The sequence below is a fragment of the Triturus cristatus genome, chromosome 3_2 (genome assembly GCF_964204655.1).
Source record: "Triturus cristatus chromosome 3_2, aTriCri1.1, whole genome shotgun sequence".
NCBI classification, from domain to species: domain Eukaryota; kingdom Metazoa; phylum Chordata; class Amphibia; order Caudata; family Salamandridae; genus Triturus; species Triturus cristatus.
The window spans coordinates 846,785,057-846,808,663 of record NC_140584.1 but is presented as its reverse complement, the minus strand read 5'-3'; the positions used below and the strand labels follow the sequence as shown (position 1 = coordinate 846,808,663).

The 23,607-nt window shown below is 49.4% G+C and overlaps 1 long non-coding RNA gene across 3 annotated transcripts in view; it reads right to left on the bottom strand.

Annotated features, from left to right (window-relative positions):
- LOC146858284 (uncharacterized) overlaps positions 1-22,174 on the bottom strand; it is a 261,641-nt gene extending 239,467 nt beyond the window's left edge. For all 3 annotated transcript variants that reach the window (XR_014979671.1, XR_014979672.1, XR_014979673.1), the window contains exon 1: positions 22,038-22,174. This is a non-coding gene — a long non-coding RNA (uncharacterized LOC146858284). The remainder of the gene's footprint in view (positions 1-22,037) is intronic.
- Between the last annotated feature and the right edge of the window lie 1,433 nt (positions 22,175-23,607).

Sequence of the window (23,607 nt, the reverse complement as noted above, 5' to 3'; positions counted from 1 at the left end):
CTATCCGATTTGGATCCTGCCCGCGTTCTTGATTTTCTGCATGAGGGTTTTGATTTGGGGTTGGCCATCTCTACTCTTCGTGCACAGTGGGCTGCCATTCGGGCGTTTCATGCTCTTCCTTTGGTTTCTGTGTCGCCGTTGGTGTCGCGGCTGTTGAAGTCTCTGGCCTTTCAGCGTCCCCGTCCTGTTCTGTCTTCTCCTCCTTGGGATCTTCCCCTGGTTCTGCATGCACTGCAATCGGTTCCTTTTGAGCCTTTGGAGTCAGTTGACCTGAAATTCTTGACTCTTAAGGTAGTCTTTCTGGTGGCTGTTGCTTCTGCCAGGAGGATTGGGGAGCTGGGTGCCTTCCTGAGATCTGCTCCCTTTTTGTGTGTTCTGGAGGATCGTGTTGTATTACGTACTCACCCCACTTTTGTTCCTAAAGTGAATTTGTTTCTTCACCGTTCTGCTGATGTGATTCTTCCGGTTCTTTGTCCTGATCCCTCTCCTGAGGATGAGTCATTGCTGCATCTTTTGGATGTGCGGCGCGCATTGTTGATTTACCTGGATCGGACCTCTCCTTTTTATAAAGTGGACAATTTGTTTGTCAATTTTGGTTTATCCCGTAGGGGTTTGCGTCCTTCCCTCTCCACTCTCAGTCGTTGGATTAAGGACGTTATTCTTTTGGCTTACGGTTCTTCTTCCTTGGTTCCTTCCCTTCCTGTTCAGGGACGTTCCACTCGTTCGGTTGCTGTCTCCTGGGCCGCTTTCAAGGGGGTGTTCATGGAGGATATTTGCCGTGCTGCCACTTGGTCTTCCCCTCATACCTTCATGTCGCACTACCGTCTTCAGGTTGGTGGTGGTGCTTCGATTGCCTTTGCCTCTTCTGTGCTGGGTTCCGGGGTCCCATAGGTTGGAGGCTCTCTATGTCTCTTTCCTGTTTTTGTAATAAAGTTTTGCTTGATGCTGACTTTTGCTGGTGGACTCTGTTCTTGCATGAAGCTGATATGCTTTGGTATCAGCTCATTAGTGATTACTGTGGCGAGGAAGACGGACGAGGAGGTCAGCCCCGGTTACTTACCGGTAATCTTCATTACTCAGAGTCCTTGTCTTCCTCGCCACAGTATAGTTTCCCTTTCCCTCCCGGCCCTCTTTTGGCTTCATGTCTGCGGCTTGGTTTCTCAGGTCGTTATTGTGCATTATGTGTCCCTTTATGGGATTGGCTGTGTGGTTGGGGGCCATATTGGAGGGAGAGGGAGACTAGAATGTAAAATTTATACTTGGAGTTTCTGTGGGAGCCGAAGGCTCATTAGTGATTACTGTGGCGAGGAAGACAAGGACTCGGAGTAATGAAGATTACCGGTAAGTAACCGGGGCATTCACAAGTACTTAAGCGGTCCTATGCAGTATAAAGCAGCTCCCTCCAATAGACCAATAAACAGCGAAGCACCCGCAAGCACTCCTTAAACGTTGGATGCCTGTCAAACCCTGACCGAATGGGCAAAGCCGTTTCCAGTAGATCGGAGCTGCAGTGAGTTTTTAAAATGTAGGTTATTGGTAACACTACGTTATGTGTATTTAAGGATGATGATGTGGATATATTTTTTCTTATGCACATTTGTATGTCTTTGTAAAGAAATGTTTTGTGTAATTTTGTTCTGAAGACCGGTTCCATTATGTATGTGTGCCCCATATGAAATTAGGTGATACATGTCTAATAGGATTTAAGGACTAAGGTGAGGGTAACTGATTGTTCCCTACACTTTAATTAAAACCAAACATTGGCATAGCCAATAGGTCTCGCCTTTGGGGCCTTATAAGTGTTTAGCCAGGGCTATTGACTTTGACAATGTCTTTAAGCTGTGCTGTAGAGAAGTGTGGCTGCTGGGCAGCTTGCTGAAACGTTTTAATAAAAAAGTGTCAGAAGCATTTTTGTTACCTTATTTATGACCAAGAAGGCATTATGTACAACTGAACGACCATATTAAAAAATTTACAATAAAAAATGTCCCCAGTTTCCTTTGTTCTTGCAATGCTGGCAACTTGTTTCTGCCTAATCCAATGGTCGTTTGTTAAAGCTTTTTTTTGAGGGGGCATAAACAATCGGAGGGTGAAGGTTGGGAACTAGTACCTTTATTATGACACTAGCAGCGGCCGGACGCTAGGGGAGAATCAACAGATGCCAGATTCCGAGAGCAGGCTGAGGTGGTGCTGAGGGATGCTGAGGTGGTAGTGGTGGTGGTGACTGGTGCGGAGACGATGCTGAGGTGATGCTGAATGATACTCAGGTCTTGCTGAGTGATGATGATGTGGTGGTGTACTAATGCAAAGGCGATGCTGAGTGCTACTGATGTGGTGGTGCTGAGTGATGCTGTGGTGGCGCTGAGTGATGCTGTGGATATATGAATGAACAAGGGACTTGTATTGTGGGCTTCCATGAACTGAAGGGCCTCTATTTGCGTATATATGTCTGACTGAGTTTTCGGACAACATAGCTGGTTTGTGATTAAGACACAGCAAAACACTAACAGAGAGTAAGCAAGAAAATACAATGGTACATAGTTAGTACAATATTTCGAATCAGTATGTCGTATACAGGATTCGATCCATACTTCCTATTTGGGAGAGGGTCCAGACAGAGGTCCTTCCAAGAATCTTCTGTAAGTTCAATGGTGTCTGCAGAGTGAATTCACCTTTTAGTGCACCAATTACACTCTCCTGGTTCAACCCCGGCATCTTTCCTCTTGGAAGGAAGGACACTAAGGCCCCGATTACGAAGCGGTAAGAAATGGCTCCGACTGTCGGTCAGAGCCATTCTTACCGCATCGTAATTTCCTGTTTGGAATAATTTCCGACAGACCCATTTTGATGGAGTCGGTCGGAAATTATTTCAAACAGAAGTTCCGAATGGCTTACGAAAGGCTCGGAGTGCCCGTCCGCCATTGGAAGGCCTTCAGCCATCCCTCGGCCAGCTCTTTCTGGACGAGGGATTACAATGTCAGTTTCCCACTGCCTTTCTGTGCCGGCCTTTCCTACACAGAAAAGCAGGGCCCCCATGGGTGCAAGGCCGCCGAATGGTGCCCCCCTGTTGATCCCTGCATTCGGTGGCAGGCACCTTGAGGTGCCTGCCACGGGGTGCAGGGATTTACTGCACCCCTGCCAATTGCTATGAGAGCATGCATTCCATTCGGAATGCATGCTCCCATAGCAAAGTATAGGATTGCGACCAAACAGGGTTTCTGTCGCATCCTAATAGCTGGGCTGGAACCGATGACAGGAGGTCGTTCAGTTCCATTTAAAGAGAGATGTCGGATGGACTTCGGTCAGCCAGACATCGCAATCAGGCCCCTAGTGTTGACAGTGCTGACCGGGCTAGGTCTGAATAGCTTCTCGTCTCTATGCATACTTCTAACTGAAAGGAAACATGGACTCAAGTGTCTTAAACTAGAGAAGAAATGGAAGCCTTTTTATTCATACACAAGAATACTAGGCTCATCATGATGCAATAGTCGAAAAGAGCAATTCTGGCAAAAAAGAATCATGTTAAATCATATTTTGGGAGGATTAATGCTTCATCAAACCATTAAATCTTTAGGACGTTTGTGGATCTAGCGTTTGTGGCAGTTAAAACATCGCAACACTTGAGTAAACTGAAATAACTTCGACATGCTCAAACTAGACTTAAGTTTGATTCAGTTGGCCCTGAGCCACCCTGCCTCTGTTGACAAGAGGTAGTGATGCAGAGTGCAGTTCAGCCCAGGGAGCAACCGGAGCCAGGAGATTAACTCATATTAAAACATTAAAATGTTGAACACTCCATAGAACGCAATGGAGTGCTCAGGGCTTCTAATGGATTGTAGAAGCCTGGAGTATCATCATTCCAATGTTTGTTCATAGCTGTTGCTGTCAACAAAGGCCTCATGGAGCCCGAGGGAATTTCAACCCCCCCCCTGGCTCTGTGAGGCCTCTACTGTACGAGCGGAATGTTCTAATAGCCTTAGAGCCCTCAGTAGTGGGGTCTACTGGCTGTTAAAGGCCCGCTCCATTGTTAAAGTCCCTCACCTTCGGCTCGGGCCTTTAATGCTGGAGCGGGCCTTTAATTGCCGGTAGAGCACGCTACGTCAGGCTCTAAGGCTATAATATATGGGCTTCCACTGCATGGCGGGGCCCGTACTTACATCACTAACTGGTAGAACAAGCCAGAGTAGGAACAGCTAGGATTGTGGCCAGGAGAGTCAGGACAGTGTGGAGACTGTGCAGAGGAGCTCACCTGCAAGCTCCAACTATGCCCCAATCCAGGAGGTCCACAAAGTGAAAATGTGAGACGAGGGCACGGAGAAGGTGGAGGAAGGGCAACGGAGCAGACAGACTGCAGGGTAGAGTGCAATGTATATGTCACTGTTGGATTCTTGAAATGTGCACCAGCTTTTGACATTATCTACTGCAGGCTGCTGTACCATACCAAACCACCGCGTTAGACAGACAGCCCTTGGCACTGCTCCTTTCTGTAACACAGAGTGGTGAAGGTGGACACTGCCAGCAATCGGAGTCTTTGTTATTCATTAGCCCACAGTCCACTGCTGGGATCTGGCAAACAGTAGAGCAAGGGAAACACCCAGCCCACAAACCATGGAGGAATAGTGACTGAATTGTGTCATATACTTGTTAGTTGTGCCCCTTCATGGCTTGCTGAAACCAGTCCCGTGATTCTTGTTTCTGGTCCAGTTCTGGTCCAGGGAGGACCTGGCTTGCCAGTTCGGGCTGGACTGTTCCCATGAGGAGCAGGGTCAAGGCTGATTTGCATATGGCTGCGTCCAAACTGGGTTGGCATAGTGAGCAAAAGAACAATTGATTTAACCCAGATCTCTTGGGGGGGTGAGGGGGCGGGCAATGTTTGATGTATTCAGCATTTCGTTCATCATTTACTGCTGCAGTATTTCGCCCTAAGTGCGCCGGTTATGCCCATACGTGGGTCCCTTGTTCGCGGTGTCACTGGATTCAAGCTAGCCTAGCTGATGGGGGGTTAAACCCCGAAACCATTCCCAGGATGCGTTTTCCAGTCGAGGGAGGACCCGGCTTGGCAGTTCGAGCTGGACTGTTCCCATGAGGCACAGGGTCAAGACTGATTTGAATATGGCTGAGTCCAAACTGGGGTGGCGTAGTGAGCAACAGAACAATGGATTTAACCCAGATCTCTAGACTGGGGGTGAATGTTTGATATATTCAGCATTCTGTCCATTTCTAGCTGTGGCAGAACCTTTATGGCTTGCAGCATGACCCAGAACATGACCTACTAATCTCCAGAATCTCTCAGGAAGTCAGTGAAGGTCTGTTGGTCACTTTCAAAAGATCTGCACTGGCCTTGTGTGCGCCTCAATCTAGCAGTGAAAAGAGGGGCAGGAGGCTGTCAAGACTTGATCAGAGAGGTACTATAAATTGAGAAGTGTTAGCGGAAATCTGAATTTCGGAAAGCAATGCCATCAATATTTCCAAGTGGCAAGTGTCTCCGAATTTGTCCTGGAGCTAGTAAGCCATCTAACCTCCAGGAGGTTCTAGAATGTGATCGCCGGGAGCAAGAGCTCTGCATATGTATGTGCAGCCGTCATAGAGTTACTGAGGCAATCTGCTTTCCATTAAAGGAGGCATTTAAAGATTTGGTCATTGTGCTGACTGCCGGGACACCATTACTTCTTATGGCAAGGGTTTAATGCAGGATCATTTAATTAAACATTTTCCTAATGCACTGGAACTAGTTTCAAAGATAGCGCCTTGGGCATTGTGGGGCAACAATGAACGTTGAGAGGTGGAGCGGGGGGGGGGGGGAGAATTGAAGGGATGAGGCTCTCACGAGGGTTAGAAATAAAGATAGGACTCTCCCAGGACATACACTCTGTGAATCTGTGCTTTTATAAGCAAGTTGCGTAGGTCACCGATATTGAGGCATGCAACAGAAAAAAATTAAAATATTTGCACACTTATAGACACTTCCCAGGCATGCAACAATGAGCAGGGCTGTCTCCATTCTAGCATGTTTTGATTGGCAAACAAAATGACCAGGAGGAGTGGGTCGTAAGATATGCATGAAAAGCAGTGTGAATTCACATGAGACGAGCATGAGCGCGTCTTTGACTTTGCTAACTATAACTTTGCCACCATTTCTAATGCTGTCCACAGTGATGCGCTGCTTCACAATGTTGAGAAGTAATGCAGGTACTCTGTTGAATGTGTGTGAACTCGGTGTCCTGCCATGGTTTGAACAAATCCAACCAGGGGTGATTATTTATATGTGTTGTAGTGTTGGGGTTAGCCAACAAGACCAGCGAACCAACCGTGCGATTTCTGCAAAGATGAAAGTCACAGTCTGAAACCATACATAACTCTGCATTGACTGCATACCAATTATGGGAAATAAAAAAAACATGAATAATTGTGCACGGGTAATGAACATGTATAATTCAGCCATGTGAAGTATTTCCGAACCCCAGAGGTTGTAGCATAGAGTTGTTGCCATTGCTTTGGCCTCTCACCTGCCGAATACTGGCCTGCGACTAAATGAACCGCTCCCACTCTCACACAAATGTGTAACCTCAGCTCCAACCCCTGTGGCACAGACTCACATTCTCAAGATGTCGTCGAAGCCGCCTGCGCGAGCCAAGTTCTGTGAATGGGAGTTAGCGAGCAGGCGCGCGCACCAAGAAAAGCAAGCAGAGTGGGTGTCAAGAAAATGCAGCTTTGCTGTGGGCATACGGATGCGCAATGGCTGCTGAATACAAAACAAAGCACAGGAAAGGCATTCTAACAAGCATTGGCCGCGCGGCCGTGAAAGTGATGCGGCCGCGAAAGTGTTCACAATGCACTTAATGACCCGTAACGGAGGAAAGACAGATTGCGGGTGCACTCGCGCGTAACCGCAAGCTTGAGGCCAGAAAAAGCCTGTGGTAGCACTTTCAAAACCCACTTACTAAATGTCTCGCAGCGCATCCGCTGGCTTAGGCAAGACCTAACAACATAATAATTCCTCCGTATCATTGTTCTTTTATATATGATGATGTCATTTGTCACCTGGCCAAGACATAAGGCTATATAGCCCTTAGCCATGGAGCAACTGCGATTATCCCTGCAGAAGTCTAACCCTTCCGCTAACTAGGCACTGCAACTGCAACAAAGTGTAAAAAGTGCTTCATCACCTATCACAGACTCAGTGAGGGAAGCCAACAAGCATCCCTAACCCAGGGAGAGCGAAAAAAGTACCCATATATCCCTCCCAAAATAGTGTGGTCGGGCAGAACAAGAGGAACCCCCAACTCCCAAAGCGCAAAAAGAAGAGCCAATGCACTCTAAACCGTGTCTCAAAGACACTCGAAGTTGGAAGTCAAACCCCGAAAAGCTAATTCTCCCTCACTATTAAAAGCTAAACCATTGGTATCACTGCTCACAGGGCAAGCATCTAGCATTTTTGTCTCCAGAAAAACAGGATATCAAAATTCAACTACATGAAAGATGAAAGTGTCATTCTTTATCCATCTAGGTCAGAGAAGTACTTCGCATTCTTCAACCATCGATGATCCCACAACTTGGCAATGCGGTAAAAGCTACTACTAATCAAGTCACCAATACAACATGACAGTCAGACTCATATAATAAACATTCCAAACGTACAAGATCTGCAACCCTTTCCCCATTTCTGCCAAGCAACCTCGAACGAATGAACAGAGCAGCAACTGCCCAGATTCTCCCCAATTTCTCAAACGCAAGCACAAAGTGTCCACCTAATTGTTCAGGTATCAGTCACCCCTGAAATTAAGTGCAGACACAACGCCTCTCAAAGCCCAAAAAACGTGCATGGAAGTGGTTACGCGCGAGGTCACTTCATCATCTGAACCCCCTTTCTCGCAATCTTAAAGACTCTGTTTACAACAAACTGCAGTCGGTTTCGTAAACCTAAATCCCCCCATCATGGAGTCACCAGTTTCTCCTGAGAATGATTCCAATTCCGCCTTTCTAGTCTTCCTCTCTCGCACAAACAATCATTTATCAACGGCTTTTGCGTTGAATCGCCAACCCAAAATGGCAGTTTAAATTCACCTATCAACATAAGGGCCTGGCAACAACTGTTAAGCACCTTAGAAGCTACAGTCAGAGCACTGAAATAGCAATCAAGCAAATTTAACATTCAAATCTCCCTGTTAGAGGCACTAGCTCAGTATACATCATCTGTACACCACAGCTTTGAGTGTCTGAACACCGGGGTTGGCAGTTTGATATTCAGCACCAAAACTCTAGCAATACACCATCGAGCATCAGTAAACACAATTCTCAAGACTGTGTCTGTGCAATCTTGTTAGACAAATTATTTGCCCTACCAGCAATATTCAGTGATCTACTCCAGGAAGTTAAACTGATTGACAAGCATAAGGTCGCTCAGCCTAGTCCTAAACTGCCTACGACACAAACAAATCATTTATGCCCAGCACAATCGAGACAAACGTTGATACCAACACCCCTTGAATAACATGCTAGACCTTAAAGTAGAAGTTCATCCTGCACCATTGTGCCCAAACTCTCCAATTAGCGATGATATACTGAAACACCATACAAATGCAGATGTAAGTCAAAAAGCAATTCCAGTACTCAAATCATCAAGCACGGCAGGAAATGTAACCAGAAGCGCCTCCAGTTCCCCCGCGATCAACTAACTAAGCAAAAGGGATAACGCCTAAGAAAACAAAATAAAAAACAGGACAAAATTCAGAAGGTGGCAGACTACGCTGCCAAGTTAAAGAGCTTTTTCTCCTCCTCAAGTAGGGAGTTCATCCAAATGGCTGATACACCTAAGATCTCACAAGGTAGGACACTGAAAATATCATTGAGCAGCCCACCAAATTAACCTCATTTCAATTTACGGTTAAAAAAACACCCTTTGGACACCACAGAGATCATAGCTCAAACTTCCACCATTTCACAAGACCTCCCACTCCAGGAGCCCCAGCGCATGACGAGGTCCAGGCTGCCCTTACCCTGTGAAATAAATCTAGCCAAGCTCTAAACAGGATAAGCCCTCTGGGAAACCAGCCTGCCCGAAAGCTCGCATCGACACTCAAGCAAACCACATTACAATGGGGCAACAAGCATGCAACAGCTGATTTCAATAACACCTTTATCAATATAACCATGGCCCCAACCGAAATCCATTTATTACTACCAACCGTCACTCTAACAACAATCTTGCAACCGGAATATATCTCCCAAGGACCAAACGACATTCTTAATAGAGGGAATATAATCAGACTCCTAGCTTCTCACCCTAAACTTCGACACTTAAACTCCACAGAAATCGAGAGTATCCAGTTCACCCCATCAATCTTACTCCCCCAAAAGGAAGCAACTGTCATGACTTGGACTACTATTTTAGCAGCCAAAACCATATATGAAAATCGCACTCTTCTAGAGGAATGTTTTGACTACACTGCCTGTGAAGGTCCAATATCCTTGTGCTCTCTCCCAGCAAGACCCAGAACACCTTGCAAAACAGGCTGCTTGCGGACCAGCAAATGATAATAACCGTAGTAAGTGGCAACAAAGGCCATACACTTCAACATTTCTTAGAAACGCAGTAGGTCCTCTTCATTCAACTGCGACCAACCTTAAACAAGGGTTGATCATTTCCACCAAAGCACCAGAAGGAAGACTCTGCAAATCCATCCCAGCGGCGCTGGAAAATCAGTAAGAAGACTGGGGCTGGTTGGCTGCCACTTTGGCAGGATACTTGACAAAATGACAACCACAAAAGGCATGCACCCTTAACCTTCAATAAGAAGAGAGAGTGCAAACCCATGAGTCTATTGTCCTGGAATATGGCGGGGCATGAAAACACTCTAATAGACCCAGATGCAAAATCTTCTTTAACATCACACTATATCATATACATTCAGGAACCATGGCGCGAAGAAGAGACCCCCATCTACGCCACTAACCACCACAACTGTCTATGTGCCGTAATCAAAAATTGGAACCAAGATCCCTTAGCAGCCTGGGAAAAAAACCAAAACATCAAAGCTTTGGTGCTCCCAACCGCTAATATTAGACTAACTTATTCAAACGACTATCTACTGTTGACTGGCTATTTTAACCTAAATGTATTGGATAATCCTGTCAGAAATCCTTCTACCGCATTAGCGAACTCACAGTGGCTAATATCCCTGCCCTGCAGATCAATCCAACTCAAGGAACTCACTCCACAGGACAGTCTCTGCTAGCCGTTCTAGAGGGCATGTATCTGCGTACCTTAAATGGTCGCTAATGGGTATAATGGACCAGCCAGCCCATTATACCCATTTTACACATAAACACATACAACAAATCAGCAAATACACGGAAATCATTGGTTTGAATTCATTCTTAAAAGCAGTGCAACCCACCATCATGACCCCTATAGTACGTGCACATCCAGAAGAGGGGACCGGGTCAACCTGGACCCTCCCAGCCACTTCCCCCACACTCTACGATATTTCTTGGTGCAACCCTTGGCCATGTAAAGAGTCTTCTCCTGGGTCGCGCACCTGTCCACCCCTCTGCGCCACCCCACCCCCCCCCCCCAGGTCGGGTGGATCTGGGCTTTTTCAGGCCGCCGCTATGTCCCGCTTGGCCACCATCATAGCAGTATTAAAGAATACCTTTTCGTTTCTGGACCCATCCAGCCCATCCGTGATCCCCAACAATGAGCGACGTGGGTCATGAGGAACCTCCCAGCCCAATACATCTGTTAGCTCCACCTCAATAGATCCCCAGAAGTGCTCCAGGTGGGGGCACAACCAAACCATATAGAGAAAGTCAGCCAGGGCATGAGAGAATCGCGTGCATGCCGCCTCTGGGCGTAAGCCCGCTTGATAGAGGCAGAGGGGAGTGAGATATGCAGCATGTAGGTAGTAGAGCAGAATCAGCTTGAGTTTGGCAGAGACGGTAACTGTTCTAGGGGCCATGAGGGCATCACGCCAATCCACCTCATCAAGGGAGCCCATCCATTGAGCCCTCAGCTTATCTAATGAGACGGGGGTGTTATTAACTAGGGTGCGGTAAATGCGGGAGACCCCTCCCTTACCCAAGTCGCCCATCATCGTCTGAGCCTCAGAGGGGTTATATTCGGGGAGCCTTGTGTCGTCCGCAATGTGCATACGGAGGGCGTGTCTCAGTTGCAAATATTTATAGAATTGGGACGAATGTAGGGAGTAGCGGGTTTGGAGCTCCTGGAAGGACAGCATATGACCCCTAGCCCATACGTCCCCAAGCTGCGAGACGCCAATAATGTCCCAAGTTTTCAACCCCTGTAGTCCACTAACCTCCCGGAGCCAAGCCCCATGCCAGAGGGGAGTACACTGGGTCAGCCTACCTGTCCATCCAGTGTGTCTCAGTGAGGCCCGCCAGGCTAATAGCACGGAGCGCGTCACGACAGGCATTCGGGATGAAATGGGCCCCCCGTACATCATGGCCTGTATGTTAACTAGACCAAGTTCGCTCAGTTCAAGCCTGTAGGCTGGGTCAGACCAGCCCTCATTGAACCAGTCGTGGACTACCAAGAGGCGTACCGCCAAGAAATACAGGTAAAAGTGCTTCATCCCTATACCCCCATCATAGGAGGGAATCCGGCAAACAGACAGAGTCACGCGAGCCCTTCCTCCCTTCCAGAGAAATTTGGTAATTAGACTGTCTAGCTCCCGGAACCAAGTCCTGGGGAAACAGAAAGGGGTGTTCTGTAGGACGTAAAGGAATCTGGGGAGGATCATCATTTTAAACAGGGCCACCCTCCCCAGGGGGTTTAAAGGCAGCGCCTTCCATTTATGGCGATCCTCCTTGGCCCTCCGGACCAACGGCGCCACGTTGAGGGACCAGCCCAGTTCGAGAAGGAGGGTAATCCATATCCCTAAGTATTTAAAGGATTGACGCCGAAGTGGTATGGTGGACTGCCAATCAAAACACTCCCTATGAAGGTGCAGGGGGACCAGAACCGATTTCCCGGGATTTAGCCGCAACCCTGAGGCCTGCTCGAAAGAGTGCAAAATCTGGTGGCAGTGTGGCCCAGAAGAGGCTGGGTCTGCCAGGAGGATCAGGACGTCGTTGGCGTACAATGCGATCTTGTCCGCTTCAGTGTTGGGCCACTCCCATCCGCGGAGACGATCCTCAGCCCACACCAGGGAAGCCAAGGGCTCCATCGCCAGGGCAAATAGCAAAGGAGACAAAGGACACACCTGCCTAGTGCCCCTGGCGATGGGGAAGGCCTCTGCCCGTTAACCAGCACCCGCGCTCTTGGGTGAGTGTACAGGACACGAACCAAGGAGCGGAAGTGGGGCCCAAACCCCATCTCGGCCAACACATCCTGTAGGTACGCTCAGTCCACCGAATCAAAAGCTTTTTCAAAGTCTATGGACAGGAGCGCTAAGTAAGGGATAAGCAGGTGCCGCTGAGCAAGAGCCAGCTGCAGCCTCCGGAGGCAGTGGCGGGTCCTGCGCTGAGGCATGAACTCACATTGGTCTGGATGTACCAGTGATTTTAAGTAGGGTTTCAATCGCTGGTCCAGAATGGAGGCATACAACTTAATTTCAGTATTAAGGAGGGAGATGGGACGGTAATCTGCACATCTACTGGAGGGCGGCTGGGATTTCGGGAGGACCACGATGGTGGCAATATCCGTTTCCCGTGGAAAGGAACCTCTCTCCACAGCCTTGTGAAATAGGTTGACCAGGCGGGGCGCCAGGGTTTCCCGCTATGCCGCATAATGGCCAACTGGGCCCTGGGTCTTACACGGGGAGGCCAGGGTGATCGCCTCTTCTATTTCCTTCAGCGAGATAGTGTGCTCCAAATCTTTCTGAGCAGCCCTATCCAACCTAGGGAGATGCACCCTACCTCGCTCAAGGAGAGCTGAGATGGGCAGCTCAGGGGCGAGCGCCGTGTACAGCCTACGATAGTAGGCAGCAAAGGTGTTGGCCATTGCCACGGGAGCACGCTACACCACTCTAGCTTCATCAACCACCTCCCGGATAATACGATTCACCCTGAGATATATGGCCAACCTGTGCAGGATCGTGCCATTCTTGTCCCCCCAACCGTAAACTCTAGCCACCGAGGACCTCCAGAGGAGCTTAGCCGCGTCCAGGGACAGCTGTCGAATGTGGGCAAGTTGTCCTGCTTGGGCAGCATCCTCTGATGTGCATAGTAGCCGTTCCAAGCGGAGCACCTGCGCCTTCTTGGAGGAAATCTCCTGCACCTGTGATTGCCTCTGGCTCTTAAGCTTCCCTTTAGCAACCTCCCTATAGTCGCCTTCCCCGCTTCCCATAGGGTGCCCAGGGAGGCCACGGAACCTTCATTAGTAGCGAGGTAGTGTTGAAGTTCCTTCCCCACCTCCTTCTTAAATTCTTTGTCCTGGAGAAACCAAGCATTCAACCTCCATGTTTGGCGGGCCGAGGGAGGGGGGGGGGCCCTGTGCTAAGGAGTATTGGAGAGTGGTCGGAAATGCCTCTAGGCAAAATCCGGAAGTCTAGAACCTTAGTGCATTCGGGCACGGGGACAAAGATCGCATTGATACGTGCTTGAGTGTGGTGGGCCACGGAGGTATGTGTGATTTGGGTGCTGCGGGGGTGCTATGTGCGCCATGCATCGCAGAGTCCCAGGGATTCAGACCAGTTCTGCAGCTGTTTCGCGCTTGCCTTTCGGGCAGCAGAGGGAGGACCTGTGGTGTTGAGGGCCGGTGTTAGAACTGCATTAAAGTCACCCGCAATCACCATGTTGCTGGTGGGCGCATTATTCAGCAGGGCAGCAGTGCGTGCGAGTGTGGACGCAAGCATGGAGGGGGGGCATATACAGACATGAGAGTGAGGGTGAGGCCAGCCAGCGATCCGCAAACTGTCACATATGAGCCCTGAGGATCATGCATCACTTGGGAGAAGACGAAGGGCAGGGAGCGCCTAAGGATGATGGCCACCCCTCGCGAGCCCCTGGAGAAACCTGAATGCCAAACTCTATCGTACCCATAGCGAGCTAAAAAGGGGCAGCAGTTCCCTAAGAGGTGCGTTTCCTGGAGCATGAGGATGTCAGGCGTACCTTAGGACCGCCGTGCGTTTGTGCCGGTCCAACAGGCCATTGACGTTCCACGACAGCACCTGCAGGGAAGCCCTAGGTGGAGTGTTATCGGTCATGATAGGTGGTACCTGGTCTAGGACGTGCGTATTGACGTGGGTGTGCATATGTGCTTGGGAGCCCGCAGCAGTGCGTGCATACCCTCATTGCGGGGGCTTTCCCCTCCCTCCCATTAGTAGTTTGTGTCTTTCGGTGGTAGCTGAAACCAAAAACTGCAAAAAACATAACGTATGGGAACAAACCTTCCCAACCTCTTCCCATACCCCCACCCTACACTTCAGGAACAGAAGCATCTGTCGACCTCCCATTAGAACAATACCCAAATTCACAGGGTGAACAACCAAACTAAAACGCTTGGGACAGGGGAAGCGTGGAGGACCCCTCCTTATGTACGGATGCATATTTACGAAACCATCGGAGATTTAGGAACTGTTCTGGGCAAGGGCGCTGTCTCCGGGCTACATGAGAGGTCCGTGTCCGGGAGGTCAATCACAGGAGACCGGGGCGAGGCACCTCCGCCATCCAGTCGGCCGGAGGAACCAGAGCGCCTCCCAGACCGTGCTCCCTCTGCGCGCAGGATTGAATGCTGCGAGTGTCCCAGCGGGGAAGCCGAACGGGCCAGCCTCTAGTCGTGGCGCCTGTGGGATCGATTACACGGATGCTGCTGAGCAGAGGGAGCGGGACGGCCAAGTCCTCCCTCCGCTCCCCCCCGGTCCGGGGCGCACTCTCCAGCCCGCAGAGGGCGCGCCTCCGTTGCCCAGGTCCAAGCCTCTGTCGGGCTATCGAAGAACAGTGTCTTGTTTGCGAACACCACTCGCAAGTGGGCTGGAAAGAGGAGCCGATACTGAATGTTAAGTGCCCTCAGCTTTTGTTTGACTTCTCCAAAAGAGCAACGCTGGCCCTGGACCTCGCGGGTGTAATCGGGAAAGATCACGATAATACAATTTTCATGGAGGAGCCACTGCTGCTTGCGGGCTTTGGACAGGATGGCATCCCGGTCTTTGAAATTAAGAACCCGCATTACGATGGGGCGGGGAGGAGCACCCGGCTTTGGTTTGGGGGCCAGGGACCGGTGAGCCCGCTCAATTGCGAACCAAGGGGATAGGGAATCCCCGGGGACCCAGGACCGCAGCCACTTCTCCAGGAAATCCACCGTGCGACCCTGTTCCACTCCCTCCGGGAAACCCACCAGACGGAGGTTGTTGCATCGGGCCCTGTTTTTGGCATCCTCCGCCCGAAGATGCAACTCCTGAGTGTGGGACTGAAGACGGGCCACCTGCCCCTTGAGTTGCTGCACGTCGTCCTCCACAGTGGAGATCCTGGTCTCAGTCTCTTTAATCCGGGCATTCGCGTTACGGAGGTCCTGCCTGATGAGAGTCATGTCCACTCTCCCTTCTGCGATTTTGCCCTCCACTGAGGTCTGGGAAGCATGGATGGCCTGAAGGATGGTGGCCAGGTCCGCGGACGGTGGAGCCCCCTGCCCAGCTGCCCCCCCAGTCGCCCCCACGTCCGGGGAGGTAAAGCGGTCCATCTTTGTCTGGGTGGCGGGGACCTTCGCCGATCTGTCTGATCTACCCATGATCGGCCCCAGGGAGGCGCGGGCTCCTCAAAGACCCCTCAACCGGCCCCCACAGTAAAAAGATGACAAAGCACCAGCTGCGGGCCAGGGAGCCGTGAGGTAAGAGCAGCTGGCGCGAAGACCCGGGACGGCCCAAGCCGCTGCACTCAGCAGCCCTCAAAGGGAGAGAAAGAACAAGCGTCGTGGACAAGGGCCGTGTGCTAGTCCCCCACCGTCAGGGACACAGAGCGGTCCGCCAGGGCAAACTCACAGCCGACGGAGAAATCCAAGAAGGGCAGTGGATCCCTGACTGGAGGTCGAGGCGGGCAGTTGTCCCCAGGAGTATGCTGGCGGCCCAAGGAAGAGATTGGAAGTCCCTCAAGTCCCGTGACCAAAGCCAAGGCCTCCAGGAGTCCGCCAGACCGTCCTTCACCTCCCTCAGAAGAACACCGCCACCCGGAATGGCGGCCGAGAGGAAAGGCCCACCAGTCTCCACTGTCACCACCACTACCTGGAAGTCTTAGATGGCTCGCCAGGAGTGGGGGAAGGGGTGGGGTGGGGAAGAGGAGCTATCCAAATCAGGGGCCCCTCACCCCACCTGCTGCCCGGTAGACAGCCGAGCCCACGCCCCAAGACTAGACACCACCGCACCCCCCACTCCTTACCTGCAGGTCGGTTCACTGGAGGGCACCCTCAAGCGGATGATGTCTGGCGGAGCTCACAGTGGCGGCCCCAGGCACAGGACACAGCAGGAGCACAGACAGGCCTTCCCCACATGAATTCCAACGGAGGCCCGTGGCACCAGCGACGTCCCTCTGGGGCCCTGAGGCAACTGGAGAACGCCTCGTCCAGGAGGCAGCCCCACCGGCGACAGACTGCAGCACTGGTGATGATCCTGTGGGCCGCAGTGTATTCAACGGGCCGCCTCCGCATCCAGCATCCTAGCAGGTGTAGGCCCACCACACCACCGACCCCCGTCCGGGTCTCAATGGGGCCGTTGGAGCACGCCGCCGCCAGCAGACCCACCAACCAGCACGGACCTGGGCCCCACGAGCGACAGGGAATCACCCCCCAGCAGGCCACATCTAGCCTGGACCCGAGGCATCAGCAGAATCAGCAGGAGACCATGGCACAAGGGGACCCCCTCGTCCCCACACTCTCAACACCGCTGGGCGCCCGCTGCGCCGACACGGCCAGGCCTGGCAAGCAGAGGCTCCCCGGCGGAACTCCGCACCTTAGGATGGGTCCAGCAGCACCGGATTCAGCAGGCCGGGCCGCGGTCCGCAGGAGGATCAGCCGGATTCACAGGCGCGTTGCAGGTGGCCCGCGGGCAAGGGAGCAGCTCGCGGGGCCGCGATGCCTCAGCCACCGCGGTCTTGCCTCAGGAGAGCCAACCAGACCAGCGGCGCCGGACCTCCACCATATCCCTCCGGCTATGTGCGGCAGTAGGCTCGGAGCCGGAGGTGCACTCGGGGGGGAACAGCAGTCCGGTCCAGGTGGAGGAGAGCCCACCTCCTAGGCCCCCTGGAGAGCTCCCGCCACAGGTTAGCAGGGCCGGTCACGGACCACAGACCAGTAATGAGCCGAGTCCCTGCGCGGCTGCAGCCGCAATCCTACAGCGTCCGCTCCATCAGACGGAAGGCCAGAGCAGCTCGCCCCATTCCAACCACAGCGCCCAGTGGGACACAAGGGTTCAGAGGCCCCCCGGCATCCAGGTAAGCGATGCAGGGTGCCAGACGGTCTCGATGGCTGCGGATGGCCGAGCGGATGACAGAAGGGGTCTGGAGCACACCTAATGTGCGACCGCCATCTTGACGCTCCCCCCCATATCAGTTTAACGCTGCCATGGCTTACAAAACACCTTACAAAAGAAGATCAGACTGTTAAAAACTGTATCAAACACTGTCTCTCCAGAAGAAATTATTAACTTTCGTGGGCTATACAAACGTTCCATCTGGCAAGCAAAAAAGAGGCACGAGGAAGCATTACAACTATAGTTATTCTTGGCTTGCCGAACAAAAAATTCTAAAGCCTTCTGGATTATACTAAATCGACCAAACAATGAAAGGGCTTCTCCTTGACACAAAGGAAATAACGTTGCTGCAGACAGTTGGTTTCACCATATTAGCACCTCTGTACCAAACTAAATCTAAACGCCCAAACATTCAAGATTTGTACTCCATAACTGGCCAAACTCAAAGAATCTCGGAGAATGTTAAAGATCAAATGCACCATCTAGCATTAACCATCAAGGCTAAAAATATGGCCACCTTAATCAAAAAAAGCAGAGCCGATGGTTCACCCAGACCAAACGGTATCCCCGCCTCACTAGATATCGAATTCTGGTCACACCTGTTGGAAAGGCTGTTTAGAACCTGTCTCATTAGAGACACTGTCCCTCCCTCTAGACAAGGATCAATCCTGCACCCCATTCATAAAAAAGGCCCAGTAATGTTTCCTGAGAACTAGCGTCTCATCACTCACCTAGACGTTGAAGATAAAGACTTTGCTTGCCTATTACTGAAAGACCTAGAAGCATGGGCAAGCTCAAAACACCTGATCTCACTTAACCAAACTGTATTTAGGCCCTTGTTGGGCACCACGGATAACATAGAAGCAATCAGATGCGGAAAAAACAACTTCTTTACAGCTGTTTTGTAGATTACAAAAAGGCCTTTGATCATGTCCAATGGGATCTTCTCTGGTCGAAACTCAAAAACAGAGGCATTCTCAAACCGCTGCTCCGAGGCATCAAATTGCTCTATGCAAAAACATGGGACAGAGTCAAATTTGACATTAATTTAACAGTCTCCACTAAGATCAGGATAGAGCAAGGAGTCAAACAAGGGTGTGTTTTAGTGCCAGCCTCTTTAACTTATTGATGAGGGACTTCTTCCCCGCCCTGGACGTGGTCATCAGTAACGCGCCCAAACTGGGTCACTGTAACATCACTTCCCTTCTTTGGGTTAAAGATGTTGTTCTCTTGAGCCAAACCGCAAGGGGGCTACAAAGCAGGGCTCACAAAAATCTAAAAAAATGTTACTGGACCTGCAGGTCTAATAACTTTAAAAAAATACTCCACCTAACTGTAATGCACTTGACCTCTGTGAGCAAATGTGACAAGTTAACAAGATTTAAAGGCATTTTTATTGCTCATTCAGTTTTTGAGCAATAAAAATGCCTTTAAATCTTGCTATCTTGTCACATTTGCTCCGCTTTCAGAGACAGAGGTAAAAAGGCAGTTTCTCTTCCTACTCGCCAGAAAGGGCGCGTAGGACCTAAAAATAGCTCGCCCTTATTAAATCTGGCTCACAAATGCGAGCGGGCGAGTGGATTCTTCGAGCCCTGCAAAGGCTGATCAACGTCTTATTTGCACCCAGCACCACAAACAGCATGACAGTAAATTTCAAGAAGACCAACGTGGTGATCTTTTGATGGAAAATAAATGTACTCGGAACATGGTACTTCATCAACCATCGACTGTCCAGAGCCTCCACATATAAGTACCTTGGATGCTGGCTAGACGATATGGGAGGGTACTGAACCCACGAGAACTCTCTTAAACCAAAGGCTGCATCGTTACAATTTGCATTTCAAACCATTTTCAAACACATCAAGCACCCATGTTAGAACTTTTGCTGAAGATAGTAAAAGCCAAACGGACTCCCACACTGGCATACGGCTCGGAAGCCTTCCCTAAGAAACTGAGCTCTTTTCCGAACATATGCCAGAGTTAAGTGTTTAGAGCATTATCTAAACTTCCAAACCATTCTGCCACCACCCAGATCAGATTGGAATTTATGTTATGCGATCAAGTCCTGGCACAAAAGGCCTGTATTCTCAAATGCTTACATGCCACGCGTGCGGCCAAAGCAGGAACGCTGAAATATCTAATTTGGCATGAGGTATCTGAAATAAACTATCTAGTCTCTCAAAATGCTTGGACTGTGCATTTCATGAGGCACTGAAACTTAAAACAGCCACTGCTCTCTGGATCCAAAACCTCCCACACCAAAATGTTAAAAAGGTCTTAAACTTAGCAATTCAAAAAGAATCATTTGTGCAAGATCGCAAGATCCTTATGGCCCGAAAGCATGCTCATCTTATACCGAGAAGCTACAACAAAAGAGAGATTCAAAAATATCTCACAGACACTTTTGCGATGCATTTTAAAATAAAGTATTGCTCATCAGGATGGGAAACTTCACATCACTGGATCTCTTACTACCATGGTCAACGTGGCCAGCGTCCAACAGGTGTTGGCTATGTGGTCAATCTTGGAAAAGCTCATCTCATTTTCTCTTTGTCAGCCCAGCCCTAATCGACGACCGCAGGATGTTTCTCCATCAAGTATGGATTAAACAAGGGTCCCAAACTATTCCAGCAGCAGTCTATTTCCTGCTCAACGATTCTCATCCTCAAGCTATTTGTGGCCTGGTCAAATTCTTGAGTAAAGCTGACAAAATGTAAAGAGCCCTCACTTTACCAGTTACTCCTGGGACATAAATTGTTACTCACTATCCTCTTTTTAATTTGCATCTTCACTTTTAAGTGCTGTTGCATGCAAACTGTCATCTTTCACTTGCACTCTTGATTGAGCACAAATGCAGGAAACACTGGTAAACACAAGCGCTCACCAAAAGCGCACACTATCAGCTGAAGGTTAGGAGCTAGATACCAGCAGTTCACATCAAAATCTTAAGAAGTTCCTGGATAAAATCGTGTCAACGGGGAATGTGCTTACTTTTTGATGCTTCAACACTTAAAGTCACACAACAGGTGCAATGGCAAACTGAGATTTTAATCAAACACGCTTTTTTACTAACCCAAAATTTAGACTTATTATCTGAAACCAGCTACTAGCATCACATATTAATATTATAAAGGTGACTTTGGCAATATACTGACAGCATGCAGAATGAATTTATTTTTTAATGATGAAATTGTATTGCCTCACAACCAGTACTACGGCAGTAACTGACATTTTCTTTTTATTGCAATCACGTAATTTCATATGTGAGCTCTATTTGTAACAAAAAAAACTTTATTGAACGGAATGCTATGTTATGGTCAGGCACTACACCTAGTTGTATTTGTTTTATATGTTTCAGCAATTTGCAATTTTTAATTAGCTGAGCATAAGTAAATAAACGTGAAACCTGCTGTGTTTTTATGTTCCTTATTACCAGATTGAATGTTGAATTATCATTTTTGAAAATTACACTGGTGAAAACAAACTGTGACTGACAACTGGGCAACATCAAATTAGAGGCCCTGCTGATGAAGTTTTTTGTTTTCCACGTTTTGAGAAGTACCCATTACAGGTCATTAATATTTGGGGTAGCCAGGCTAATTAACAACGTTCTAGATCAGGGATACTCAAAGTGCAGCCCTGGGGCCACATGCGGCCCTCCTGACCTTTAATTGCAGCCCCCGTTTGAACAGCAGCACCGGGCTGTTGTTCAATTGACAGAGCAGGAACATTTAGGAAGCTGTGAAATTGGCATACTTTATTTGCAGGTTAGCTAAACTAAGAGGTAAACAAGCAAAGAATGTTTTCTAGACAACTTATCTTTATCATGCATCTGCTTTGCGTACCCCTACGACCAATTTCAAACACCGCGATCCTCCCCTGCTGGCATTGGTGCGGCCCTCGGGAAGCCAAACAGTACTTTGTGGCCCCCGGGGTGGAGAGGGGGAATGTTTGTGAGTAGCCATGTTCTAGACAGACACAGGTGCCAAACTATTCAAAATGATTTGAGTGTACAACCAGACACTGTTCAATCCCAGCCTCAATGATGCACCTGTTCAAAATGTTGAGGGCTGTCAGTGCATTCAAATTATCAAATTTGCAACTAATGGCTAGTTTTTTTAGTGCAGCAAGTCATTCATAGTTTCAGCCCTGAAAATTTTCCTTGGGAAAAATTAACTGGACATTACTGCATACGGTTGATGAAATGTCATCCAAGACAATTCTGAATTTCACTCGCCCTGTTGGTCTGGCCATTAATTAAACCTGCAGGATCTACAAAGTTCAAAACAGTTTTTTCTTTTGGTCTGGTGCATTATCAGCATCTTCAGTTGTCTAGAAATAATTTAATAACTAGGCCTTCCACTCTGACCCTTTCATGCAACTCTCACCTAGCCGGAAAAAACACCTGAGGTAGAGTGAGGACGAACCTTCGTACAACACACATGGTGGAGAGGGTGCTGAAAGATAGTGCTGAAAGATAGTACTGATAGCAACACATTTGTTGGAACAATGTTGAAAGCTTGCCACGTTACCGTTTTCCCCCCAAATAAATAGCAATAATATTAAAACAAATTGGCATTAAATGTACAGTTCCATTGAAACACTGATGGTGTCTGTCACCTCTGGTATGGATTTCAGCAACTAATGAGATTCTTCCTTTAAAAACCTGGCACCCATCAGCGGAGCTCGATCGGATCCTCCAAACACGATCGTGGTGCGCAGATCGTTGCAAGCAAGATGGCCACGGGCGTGCGCGGTCATTTGGCGTGACCTCCCGTGATGATGCAATGCGTCTACGCTGCGGTGCAGTGTGAAGTGGATTTGCTGCGTCATAGTGACATGCGTCAGACTGCGTTACTGAACCTTACACGGTAAAGAATGTTGGGGTTCTCCATTTTGTACATGTCCTCATTGCCGTGTTGTCTTTCACGACCCAATGTGACGACCCTCAACAGCAGTGAAGAATAATGTCGACGTCTTTCGAGCAGCCCTTATGATTTTGCCACCGATCCTCTTCACCTCCCTCTCGTAAGTTCATGGTTTTAAGTGGACCGGGTCCTTGTGGTGTGTTTACATCACTAGGTCTCAATAAAGTTTATTCATGTTGTAGTTCTTCAATAGTATTTCACATGTTACCATGGTTCCCTCTTGTTCTATGGAATGGATATATGTCATTAAGAATGTGGTACTGGCATGGGTTGGAACGGGAGATATAGAAGCGGTTGGAGTTGGTGGTAACTGGACGTTTATTTCTGATGCAGCAGTGGGTCTTTTATTGGTTTATAAATTAAACCTCTTTTACTACAATTTACCGACTCCAGCGCCGCTTTATGGCGACGAGTGGTTTCTACTGACCCACTGTGTGTCTTCGTTTGTTTTTACAATTTTCTTTTTTTAAATTAAAAGTTTTTAATAAAACAACGATGATCTGCATATATTTTCACAATCTCAATGTCAATGGAGACGTCCGGCGGCGGCCATTTCCCGGCGAGTATGAGCGCCGAATTCAACGAGGACAGAGCTCCGCTCCGGTGCTCCTGTGTAAGGAATAAACGCAGTACATCACAACCTCGTGTACGCGTGGTTCTTTCGGTGAGGGGCTGAAATACTTACTTCATTACAATAATACCTACATCATTACAATGGCGACGAGGTGGTGAAGGGTGATGCACACACACCCTGGACCCGAGCCCATTGGAACCGATAGAACCCAGCAGCAGCCACCACGGGCACAACGCAGGAGCACGGCAGAGAGGCGGAGGACGCGCCAGCCGTCGAAGGCGCCAAAGTAGCGTGATAAGCGCGCCGAGCCACTGGAACAGGCGAGAAGGGCCCGCGGGGCAAATCGGAGCAACCCAGTACAGGGGTAAGGAGGCACAGGACATAGCCAGGCGGGCGTTGACCAGCACCCTGGAGGAAATCAGCGGCAGTCCCGCGGCGAGTGGAGACTCCAGTCAGGGGAAAGAAGAGAGGAGCAGCGACGTCGGAGAGGAGGAGACGTTGGGCACGCACACACGGATAGGTAGACGCGCCGGCAGAGGGAAGAAGATGGCCTCTCAGACGTGCGCCTTAACAAACCCGGTGCCTTTCTTGGCCAAACAAGAGGAGCCCGAGATGCCGTGGGAGGACTGGAAAAGGTATTTCCTCAACTACCTCGCAGCCCTGGAAGAGGAGGGTGACACTCCGTACA